This window comes from Triticum aestivum, chromosome 3B (assembly GCF_018294505.1).
Source record: "Triticum aestivum cultivar Chinese Spring chromosome 3B, IWGSC CS RefSeq v2.1, whole genome shotgun sequence".
Classification (NCBI taxonomy): domain Eukaryota; kingdom Viridiplantae; phylum Streptophyta; class Magnoliopsida; order Poales; family Poaceae; genus Triticum; species Triticum aestivum.
In genome coordinates this window covers 94,586,629-94,592,048 of record NC_057801.1, presented here as the reverse complement: position 1 = coordinate 94,592,048, position 5,420 = coordinate 94,586,629, and the positions used below count along the sequence as shown (strand labels likewise).

General features: G+C 44.4%; 1 pseudogene; it reads left to right on the top strand.

Annotated features, from left to right (window-relative positions):
- The first annotated feature begins 425 nt into the window (after window positions 1-425).
- Window positions 426-3,356, top strand: LOC123068840 (serine carboxypeptidase-like 17; annotated as a pseudogene).
- The last annotated feature ends 2,064 nt before the right edge of the window (window positions 3,357-5,420 follow it).

Sequence of the window (5,420 nt, the reverse complement as noted above, 5' to 3'; positions counted from 1 at the left end):
CCTTTTTTAAAATAAAAAAAAGGTCGATTTGTACAACATGGCACGCTAGGTTAGTTGCGAGCAGTTGAAGTTGAATACGACGTACGGTGATCCAAGAAATAATAGGTATATGGCCGATGTAAGACTTGAGAAACACCCGATCGTACTTGATCATCACCGGTGTGGAGTACCTGTACAAGTGCACGTGCACGTTGAGCAGGCTAACAAATTCTTGTGTACTGTAAACTAACAGAAGAGCCAGTAGAGGACAAAGAGCTCACTGGCCATCTAGCAACCTAACACAGCTTTCATGGTGCTGTTGGGCTACTGTCATGTTGAGTCAGATCTGTCTCTCCATTATTGGATGGAATTGAAGAGAAGAGAAAGCGGCCATCTACCTACTGACGACGACAAATTCCTTCTTTTAGTAAAGAGACTAACGATCCTTTAACTACAACTAAAACTGAGCTGAGTTCCTCCTACCCAACAGCTTTCAGCTAGGCTATAGGTGGAGACAATGAAAAATACAAGGAGCCATGGCTTGGTTGCCTTGGCAATGGGAGTGAGCTTCCTCCTCCCCGCCGTCATCTCGCAGAGCGACAGAGAGGAGAACCAGACCGTGCAGGTGAGCCATCTCCCTGGCTTCCATGGCCCCCTTCCCTTCTCCCTGGAAACAGGGTATGTGCAAGTGGACGACAGCAATGGCGTCCGCCTCTTCTACTACTTCGTTCGGTCGGAGACGAACCCGGCGGAGGACCCCGTCTTGCTCTGGCTCACCGGCGGCCCGGGGTGCTCCGCCTTCTCCGGCCTTGTCTACGAGATCGGTACAGTAACCTTTTTTCTTAACCATTTTCTCCATGCCCATCATGGTGTGACTGATGCCCAGATATCGTAAAACTAACTATAACTTGTTGGCTATCCCGAAAAAAAACTAACTTGTTGGCTGTTTCTGTTGCAGGCCCTCTCAGCTTTCAGCCTGATTCCTACACCGGTGGTCTGCCAGAGCTGGTGTACAAACCGGATTCTTGGACCAAGGCTAGTATATATTGCTCTTATGCCAGCCACCAATTAATCATTTAAGCATAATCGCAGCTTCTAATTAATCATGCTTCTGTCCAATCACCACTAGGTTGCCAATGTGATCTTTCTGGATTCCCCCGTTGGAGCTGGCTTTTCATACTCTACAACGCACCAAGGGTACAAGTCATGCGACACCAAAGCCGTTGACCAAATTGTCATCTTCCTTACCAAGGTCCGTCCAGTCACCACTAGGTTGTCAGTCATAGTAGTAATTAGCTTTGCTTTACTCCAACGTACGTGCTTCTTATAATCCTACTGTTCTACACACCACCACTCCTGAAACTTCCCATCTTCAGACATTTCCTACTGTTTTACATGCTGTGCTGCATGCACACAATATTTTGAATTCATATTTATTTTATACTAGGTAATTATTCTGAATTCTTATGATCATTGTTTTCTCCATCTGTAGTGGTATGAGGAGCATCCACAGTTCTTACCGAATCCACTTTTCATTGCCGGAGATTCGTATTCTGGCTTAATTGTGCCACCACTAACCTTTCAAATTGCTAAGGGTACGTACAAACTTCTTTATTTTTGTTTCTTATTAGGATATACTGCATTCTCCCTATAAAATGGAAAACTTTGGCATGACATACAACATATCTCCACTCCAATATTGACTTTAGTGTTAAACCCTCGGTGCTCTGCTTCAAATTACCTATCACGTGCCTCTTTTCCAGGTATAGAAATGGGTGACAAGCCACTTCTTAATCTGAAGGTCGGACAACCTTTCTTTACTCTTTGAACAATTAACGAAGGTTATCTTTGTGTTGCCTTCTAAGTATCTGCTAATGTTCCAACATATATATTGCTTCAGGGTTACATCATAGGCAACCCGTTAACGGATCGTAAGTTCGATTTGCCAGCCGGAGTCCCATATGCCCATAGGATGGGTCTCATATCTGACGAACAATATGAGGTGGTAGAGGGATCACATCCTTTATTTCACATAGTATTGAGTTGAGCCATTTCATTCATTTGTGATGATTAAAAAAAATCTATGTGCTAAATTTCAGATATACAGGGAAACTTGCGCTGCAGACACCGGTATGAACCGAAACATACAATGTAAAAATTGCCATGATGCGATAGATAAGGTACAATAACTCCAAAGTTAAGGGAACTGAAGGAAGCCCTTTTGTCTGAATTATTGATGATACTTTTTTTGCATGGTTTGATGATACTTTTTCTACCAAGTGTAGTGCTTGAAGGGCATAAACATACATCACATCCTAGAACCCAAATGCTCTTCTGAATACAATGGAAATTCAGATAGTGGAAGGACGCTGTCGGGCTATGGCAATGCAGAACTTGGCTTGTCTGATATTTCTTCGGAGTGCAGAGTTAGTGACCAAGAAATAGCTTCAGTTGCTTAAGATTGTGCTCTTTGCTAATTAAAAGGACCATATTTTAAAATGAACATATCTATAATTTCTGCATTCAGGAGAAAGGATATAGCATGTCCGGCATCTGGGCAAACAACAGGGCAGTGAGAGAGGCTCTGGGTGTTCACATGGGAACGGTTCCTTTGTGGCTGAGGTGCAACCACGGCATTGCCATACACCATTGACATGAGGAGTAGCGTGGTGGAGTATCACCGGAGCGTGACCAGCAAAGGCTACTGGAGCTTGATCTACAGCGGCGACCACGACATGACCGTGCCTTTCATTGGCACCCAGGCGTGGATCCGCTCTCTGGGCTTCGGCGTCGTGGATGAGTGGAGGCCCTGGCATGTCAACGGCCAAGTTGCTGGGTAAGTTTAAGTGAGAGTTGTTCATTTTCTCCAATCAGCCTGGGGACAAGATCAAAGGAAACTTTTACCTTTTTGATGTATGGTGCGCTTGATTGAGCTACATTTCATTCGTTTTCGGTGCAGGTTTACAACGTTGTATGCAAATAACCTCACTTTTGCAACAGTCAAGGTACGCATAAGTGACTGGCTAGTTTGATGTATTGACTCTATTGTTAATTTTCTACTCTATTTGTTTGTCATGCCAAGCAAGTGTTTCTTTGTTTTTTCGTGTGATCAGGGTGGTGGTCACACTGCTCCAGAGTACATGCCCAAGGAATGCTTGGCCATGGTCGATAGATGGCTCTCCGGCCGGCCTCTCTAACCCGTCTTCTCGCACGCATCACATGTGCTTCCTCACGCACATAATGATTTTTTATTCGGGAAGAATACCATTCTACCACCGTAACCTACTACTATTAAGTTTGTGAATGTATAGGGCGACATGGTATATATAACATTTGCATGTTCATCATCATCAAGGCAATACAAGTGTGATGATCCAGCCTATGCATCCATTGATGCATGCAACCTTCTATTATTGCATAGTTTCGAAAAATCCAACATCACAAAAGGGGTATAAAAGGAACAAAAGCTATCACAAGGTTGAAAACAACATAGGAGATGATTACATGATGCCTCATGCGTCATTGATCATATTAATGGGTTGTTAGTCCAATCTATTTAATATACCCCGAGCGATCATCTTTCACTGGTTGCATCCAGAGTTCATGGTCGCTCGGTACTTCTCTCACCAAACATAAGACCACATGCAAAGCCAGTTGGTTCCATTACCTTGCGCATGGAACTCCGCACAAAACGAGCCAACTCACACCTAAAGAATATATGGTGCGCATCCTCCAGCATTGCACACACTGAAAATGAACCATCGGAAGGGCCATTGCACTTGGCCATGTTAAGCTAGGATGGTTGTCACATCTAAGCGCCTCCAAAAAGCTAGAGTTCTCTGCCTCTCGCCGGCGCCGATCCGTCCCGTCTCCGGTGGCCTTAGGGCCATGGAGATGGAGTGGATCTCGGCCCTTACCGGTGGGAGGGCTCCGTTTTTAGATTATTTTTTTAAGATTTGTTAGGGTTTGTGTCCTGCTCAGGAAGGCGAGATGGTGGTGACTCCCTGAAGATGGAATAAAGGTCTTCTTGCCTAGCCCCCGTACCGGTGATGCGTCTAGCATCATCGGTGGGCGTGTGGAGGTGTGTCTCTGCCAGATCTATCTTTGGTGGATTTGCTTGGATCTGTTCGTCGTTCGTCTTCGTTCGTGTGTCTTCAGGTTAGATCCTTTTGATCTACACTCTTCATCTGTGGCAGTTGTTGTTCTGGTGCGTTGGCTCTATGGGGCCTTAACACAACAACTTCCCGACTGTCGACTACAACAATGTTTGCCCAACTCCGGCGAGGGAGGGGCAATGACAGCGGCGCGCCTTCGGCTCGCTTCAGTGCTTGTAGTCGTCGCTAGATGGTCTACGGATCTTGATGTAATTTTTATTATTTCTAGTGTTCGTTGCACCACCATGATTGAAAATGAATAGATTGAAAGTTTTTTCTGAAAAAAAAAGCTAGGATGGTCGTCTTTTACGAAGCAATTGCCATAAGAAAACTTAACTTTGAGGGGAAGGGCAGTCTTCCAAAGGAATTTCACAATAGCCAGCCCCAGCCCAGCCAACAACTACGATAGACGGATTTAACCAAGATTTACGTGAGGATGAAAGGTGCCACGATACCTCATCAGACTCATCGGAGATTTGTGTACCTGCCACCATTACACAGAGAAGATCCTAATTGTTGGCTTCTGTTGGAAAGAAAGAGCACCTAATCAGCTTGGGAACAAGATTAAGGGAAACTTTTACCTTCTTGATGTATGTTGCCCTTGATTGAGCTACATTTCGTTCCTTTTTCTGTGCAGGTTTACAACGTTGTATGCTAATAACCTCACTTTTGCGACAGTCAAGGTACGCATAAAGTGACTGGCTAGTTTGATGTATTGACTCTATTGTTAATTTTCTACTCTATTTGTTTGTCATGCCAAACAAGTGTTTCTTTGTTTGTTTGTTTGTTTGATCAGGGTGGTGGTCAGAGTACAGGCCCAAGGAATGCTTGGCCATGGTCGATAGATGGCTCTCCGGTCGACCTGTCTAACTCGTCTTCTCGCGCGCATCACATGTGCTTCCTCACTCACATAAGGATTTTCGATTCGGGAAGAATACTATTCTACTGGCTGTAACCTACTACAATTAAGTTTGTCAATGTATAGCGTGACATGATATATATAACATTTGGAATTTATTTTTTAAATATTATTGTTATTTTAACAAAATCGGAAAATGTATGCCCTAATTCGATTTTATCAAGTCTAGCTTTTCAGTCCCCCTTAGGCCGAAAAGGCCTTTTTGGCATTGTTTGGACCGAAGATCGGCGGGCTGGGCTGAAGAGCTGTCTTCAGCGTTAATTGGGCCGACGAGCTGATCTTCGGCCGTGTGTAGTCTGTAGACCGAAGAGGACTTCGATTTTGGAAAGTCCTATTTGACGTTAACTGCGTCAAACTGTCGGGGATTC